The following is a 6,000-nucleotide window of genomic DNA, read 5'->3' as shown; positions in this document are numbered from 1 at the left end:
GTTATCGGAATATCGGCAAAATAAATGCCGATACCGATAACGTTCAAAATCCTGAATATCGGCCGATAATATCGGTAAATCCGATAATCGGTCGATCCCTATCCGGCACTAATACATTTCAATGGAAATTATTGCCCGCCTTCCGGCAGGTGTTCAGGATTTTTGGCTGGAGAGAAAAATACAGCATGTTGCGGTATTTTCTCTGGCCAAAAAATGTAATTGGGACTGAACTGATGCATCCTGAACAGATTGCTCTCCATTCAGAATGCATTAGGATAAAACTGGTCAGTTATTTTCTGATATTGAGCCCCTAGGACGGAAGTCAATACCGGAGAAGAAAACCGCTAGTGTGAAAGTACCCTAAAAGCCAGTTTTCCTAAATGTCCCCCACATGAATAAAACAACAGATCTGATAAGACGTGCAACACAGCAACCAATCAAATCCCTTCTATCATTCTGCAATGTAGGCTATAAACACAAAAGCAGTGATCTGATTGGCTGCCATACAATACATAGGATTACCGGTATATAAGGTGCCCAGTGCCTACACCAGGGCCATGCTCCTCGCAAGGGCTGCCTTATTCTCAGTGAAGCCCGGGGCAATAGAGCGCACCCTGCCGGGTACGACCTGACATGTATAACGTGGGGGTCATGGAAGCTCAGCCTAGAAGTGCACGGTTCAGTCACGTAATAGCTGACTGCTATAATAATAAAGTATAAGAGAGTGCATGTGTGCAGGCGGCGCGGTGCATTGTGGGTGTGCGGGAGCCTGCGGAGGGAGGCGGATGGAGAACCGGTAAGTGAGAGGGAGGGAGGAGGAGCGGAGGAATCACAGGGGAGGGCGCCCGCCACCGCCGCTTAAAGGGGAACCGTTAAGTAAAGAATATAGATCTGGTGAGTAGGGTCGTGTCCCCCCTCACACGTGATCCGTGTGCCCGGCCGGTGAGCTGCGGAGGGTGTGGAGCAGGCCGTGCCGCCTTAAGGGTTGGGAGGACTGGCAGCGGCGGGGTTAATGGAAGCCCAGTGCCGACATTTTCACTCTGGCCGGCCTTTACCCTAGGCCTGGCAGACGGGACGAGGCAGTCCGGCCGACTTGGTGTCGCCCTGCGCCTTTAAGGCGGGTGGGGAGGAGGGAGCAGCCCGGGCCTGGGGCCCAGAGCCATAACAAATGCATATTGAGTGCAGTGCCCTGTGTGCCCCCGGCCTGCAGCCTGTGTGTGCCCGCACAGCTTCCTGGAGCCCCCTCTCCTAGTAACCCTTGCAGTGCTGGCCTCCCCCATCTGCATGCTACTATTGTGTGCAGCAGGCTCTTCAGGGCCCCCATTGGAATCCTGCTGCTTTCTGTGCAGTGGTGGCCCCTTCACCTGCACCCTGGAGAACTGCATGACAGTCTATAATAGAAATGGCTCTAATGCGCTCTCTATTCCAATAGCCGCCCGCGCCAGTCCTCAGCTTTTACGCCATTTGTGTTTGAGACGTCTGGAGGATGTCCCTTTAAGTGTCTTGTGCTGAGCTGTCATGTAGTTGTCTGCCTGGGTGACCTCAGGTAACCTTTCTGTTGGGGTTAACACGAGGTCACGACTACTCGGAGGAAATTCCTCTGCGCTGGGGTGGTGGTTGTGTAAAATGGTGTTTCCGAAGTCTTCACATTTGGCTATGCTGGTCTGGTGCCATCGGTGGTGGCGAAGGTGGTAGTTAAAGGGACGCGAGACCTAAAGTCTGACTACAAGCTATGCTCCCCGTTATCAGTCGTTTCACATAGGCTCATGATCACGTTGTACACTGCTTGTATCCAGGGCTTATGACCACCCTACAACCCAGCAGCGGTGGTCATGCCTACACATTGCCTCTCTGGTGGCTGGGACCGTGGGAGCAGGCATGTGTAGCAGCTCTTGTCCCTGCCGCCTCATATCTGTGCTGCCTTAACCTCTGGATACGAGCCATGGATAATATGATGGAAAAATGAATCCAGCCAGCAAAGGAGGCAATATTGACCATCACAATACATTAGTAAGAGCTTGACATTCACTTTCTCTACATAATGAATGCCATTTGTTGAAGTGACACAACCCCTGAAAAGGTCCTGATAAATGGCCGTCCCGTGATCATTACTATCTGGTATTCTCCCGCTTTGATAACCTCCTTTTCAAGAAGTGACTGTAGCCACCTAAAGCACATTTATACTGCCTAACTTATGAGGGAGAAAGCGTTCCTTCCCGACAACTGCCTGCTCGTCGGTGGAGGTGAAGAATTGCATTTACGTGCAGCGATCACCTCCATATATATATCTCTTTCTTTATTGTGGTGAACCTATGGCATTGGTGTCAGAGCGGAACTCGGAGCCCTCTCTGTGGGCACTCACACCCTGTGGTCTATGGTGTACCAATATACCTTAGGCTGAGTTCACACAGGCGAGATTTCTGTGCGGGTGCTGAGCGCATTGCACCCGCACTGAATTCGGACCCATTCATTTCATTTCTATGGGGCTGTGCACATGAGCTGTGATTTTCACGAATCACTCATGCGTTGCGTGACAATCGCAGCATGTTCTATATTGTGCGTTTATCACGCAACGCAGGCCCCATAGAAGCAAGTGCGGATGCGGTGCGATTTTCACGCACGATTGCTAGGAGACGATCGGGATGGAGACCCGATCATTATTATTTTCCCTTATAACATGGTTATAAAGGAAAATAATAGCATTCTTAATGCAGCATGCATAATACAATAGGGCTGGAGGGGTTAAATAAAAAATCATTTAACTTGCCTTAATCCACTTGCTCGCGCAGCCGGCATCTTCTCCAGTCTCCAGTGCGATTTGCTGGAGACTGAGGGAAGAGCGAGCATCGGACGTCACTGGGCTCGGCGCATGCCCAGTGACGACGATGAAGCTCCTGCCCTCAGTCTCCAGCAAATCGCACTGGCGCAGCCCTCAGTGGGTACTGCGTCTGCGCGAGAGTTCGCTCGGCTGTCAGGGAGGGGGAGGAGAGGGATGAGATGCTGTGGGCGGTTAGGGATTCAGTAGGAAGGCGTTTTGGGCACTGCAGGGGGCGTTACTGGGCACACAAAGTGGAACATAACGCCCCTCTGGGCACCTTCAGGATTAATTAGCATAATTATAAAAGTCGTTTTTCAGCAAAACTACTGGACGGATTACAGTATAGAGCAGCAAAGCCGATTCAAGGTAATCTGTGGAGCATGACTGGTTTAAAATCTGAATTTGTGTTATGAGAGGTGACAGAATCCCTTTTAAAAGAAGCCACTTACTAATGTATTGTTATTATCCATATTACTTCGCTTGCTGGCTGGATTCACTTTTCCGTCACATTATACAATGCTTGTTTCCATGGTTACAGACCACCCTGCAATCCATCAGTGGTGGTCGTGCTTGCACACTATAAGAAAAAGCATCGGCCTATGTGAGCTCCCACAGTTGCAACTACCAGAGATGCCAGTGCCTTTTCCTATAGTGTGCAAGCACGACCACCACTGCTGGACTGCAGGGTGGTCTGTAACCATGGAAATGAACAGTGTATAATATGATGGAAAAATGAATCCAACCAGCCAAGGAGACAATATGGAGAATCGCAATACATTAGTAAGAGCCTTGTATTAACTTTCTCTACATGATAAATGTAATTTGCTGAAGTGAGACAACCCCTTTAAAGAGGACCTGTCACCTCTCCTGACATTTCTGCTTTAGTAACTACTCACATTCCCTATGTAATACACTATTTTGGAGCAAGTGATGATAATGTCTGTAAGGAGCTATATGAGTAAAAATACATTTATACTTATGAGTCTATGATGTGCCATTCTTTTATTGCTGCTAGGCCATGAATGATTTACTGACCGTCTGCAGTAAAGGTCCAGATGGGTGTTACCATGGGGGGGGGGGGGGGCTGCACAGTCTAACACTGGCGGCACTGATTGGATAGTGTCAGATTGTGCAGAGACGCCTTCATTACAAACTGCAAACAATTCATTCATAACTTCTAGTAGGAATAATAGAGGAATAGTACAACATAGTCATGAGAATAGATGTTGCAGAATTGTTATTACATGGGGAATGCAAATAGTTACTAAAACTGACAGGTCCTCTTTAAACGGAATTATGCTAAAATTATCAAAAAATAAACAAATATATTCATTCTAAATCTCTTTAATAATGGGAGGAAATTGGCAGGCAGGGATATCAGTTGCTCCAGAGTTGATATCCAGGCTCGTCTATAGCTGTGGCAGCAGTGCGGTCAGTGAAGGGTTAGCAGCCTTTCTGCAGACCTGGCAGTAAACAGATGCAGGTACCCGTGTGCTGTGTGGGGCACAAAAAGCCTGGCGCTTGCACACAATAAAGGCCTGTCTTTGCTGCATTAAAGGCACGTTCTGAAGGTGTTCCTGGTTGTGTGATGGCAGCACATACACTTCTGTCCGTCTCTTCTGTGATGCATTTAACCGCTTTCCCGAATCTGTTTCTAATTGTAGGAGAGATAGGGAGGGCCTGAGCTGGCATGATTGTCCTGTCAGCATGGGCTGCTTCTCCTTTTACATGTGTGATTTATTCCATGTACAGGGCCTCCTTGTATACAAAGGCGTAGTTTTATTTTCCATTTTGGTTGAGGTTTTAGAAAATCCAAGGCCTGTACGCTGGTCAGCATCCCGTTCCTCCTCACTTTATGGCGATTCAGGTATGGTAGGACATGGAGACGATGGCGTTCTGGTCAGGGTCTTGCTTCTTTTGTGGCAGTGCTGATGCAGCATGCTCTGCAATTTCGTTAAATGGTTGTGAGTAGGGATGAGCAAACTTGTGTTTTCAAGCTCGGCGTACAAGGTTCGGGTTATCTAAGAATTTCCGTTATGGATTACGCTACCACAGACCATAACATGGTCCGTGGTAGCGGAATCCATATTAGAATTCTTAGATAATCTGAAACTTCTACACCGAACTTGAAAACAGAAGTTTACTCAACACTAGCTGTGAGGCACTTTATGGCTTTCCTGTTTAATTCCATCAGTATTGTGCCAGCATTGACTACAATGAATAGCGAAGTCCATGCAATAGTTAGACAGATAAGATCCTTAGACTAGGTCTACTATGCAGCTATGGTCATATAAATCAGCGACTATGTAACCAAAAAATTTTGTGCGATCAGGCTGTGACTTGCTGTTGCATGACTATTTTGTAGTGCAGTTTGGCGGCAAGTCACTTGCAATGTAGAATCCCACCACCCATTAGACAGTTAAAGGGGTTCTCCTGAATTTTCATATCGATGGCTTATCCTGAGGACATATTGGTATGAGAACAGCGGGGGTCTGACTCCTGACACCCCCGCTTATTAGCTGGTTAAAGGGGTTCTCCAGGAATTAAGAAAGTGAAAATACTTAAATATTCCTTCATTCTAAATATATTCCCAAATACCTTTCATTAGTTCTAATGGCTTGTTTTGTCTGGGGAGCAATCATTAGGAGAAATAAAATGGTTGCCGTCCTATTAGTACACACAAAACCTGTCCTAATCACACAGGAGGATGAGTTACTTCACAGCACTGAGCTGAAGAGCTGCCTCATCCTCCGCTCTGCTTGTCAGGGATGATGATCCTGAATACAGCTGATAAGATCTTAAAGGGAGTCTTTCACCTAATCTGAGTGTTTTGGACCACTCAGATCAGGTTATAGACTCTTTGACCCTCATTACAATCGTACCTTTCTCTTCTGTGTCCCTCGTCCAGATCACGAAAATAACGCTTTTTAAACTTATGCAAATGAGCTTTTGGAAGGTGCCCAGGGGCGGCGTTATTGGGTGATGTGCCCAGAAAAACACACCTCCTACAGGGGGACATCACGAGCGGCACCAGAGGACGGCGGCCTGGGAACTGGCCCACACCTGCGCACTGCTCTGCCCATTATGGGCAGAGGAATAGCTTTTCTTATTGCGCATGCGCCGACCAACTAAAGACAGCCGGCTGCTGCCAGACACCTTTATCAGCTGCTCATCTCCCAAGA

At 47.7% G+C, this 6,000-nt stretch overlaps 1 protein-coding gene across 3 annotated transcripts in view; it reads left to right on the top strand.

Annotated features, from left to right (window-relative positions):
* The first annotated feature begins 664 nt into the window (after positions 1–664).
* Positions 665–6,000, top strand: part of SEPHS1 (selenophosphate synthetase 1) — a 79,414-nt gene continuing 74,078 nt past the window's right edge. The window contains exon 1 of one of the 3 annotated variants that reach the window (XM_044280094.1): positions 665–796. The gene's annotated coding sequence lies outside the window, so the exon portion shown is untranslated. The other 2 variants (XM_044280093.1, XM_044280095.1) reach the window with 2 other exon arrangements.

This window comes from Bufo gargarizans, chromosome 2 (genome assembly GCF_014858855.1).
Source record: "Bufo gargarizans isolate SCDJY-AF-19 chromosome 2, ASM1485885v1, whole genome shotgun sequence".
NCBI lineage: Eukaryota > Metazoa > Chordata > Amphibia > Anura > Bufonidae > Bufo > Bufo gargarizans.
The sequence above is the reverse complement of the archived record's forward strand: the minus strand, read 5'-3'. Positions and strand labels throughout refer to the sequence as shown.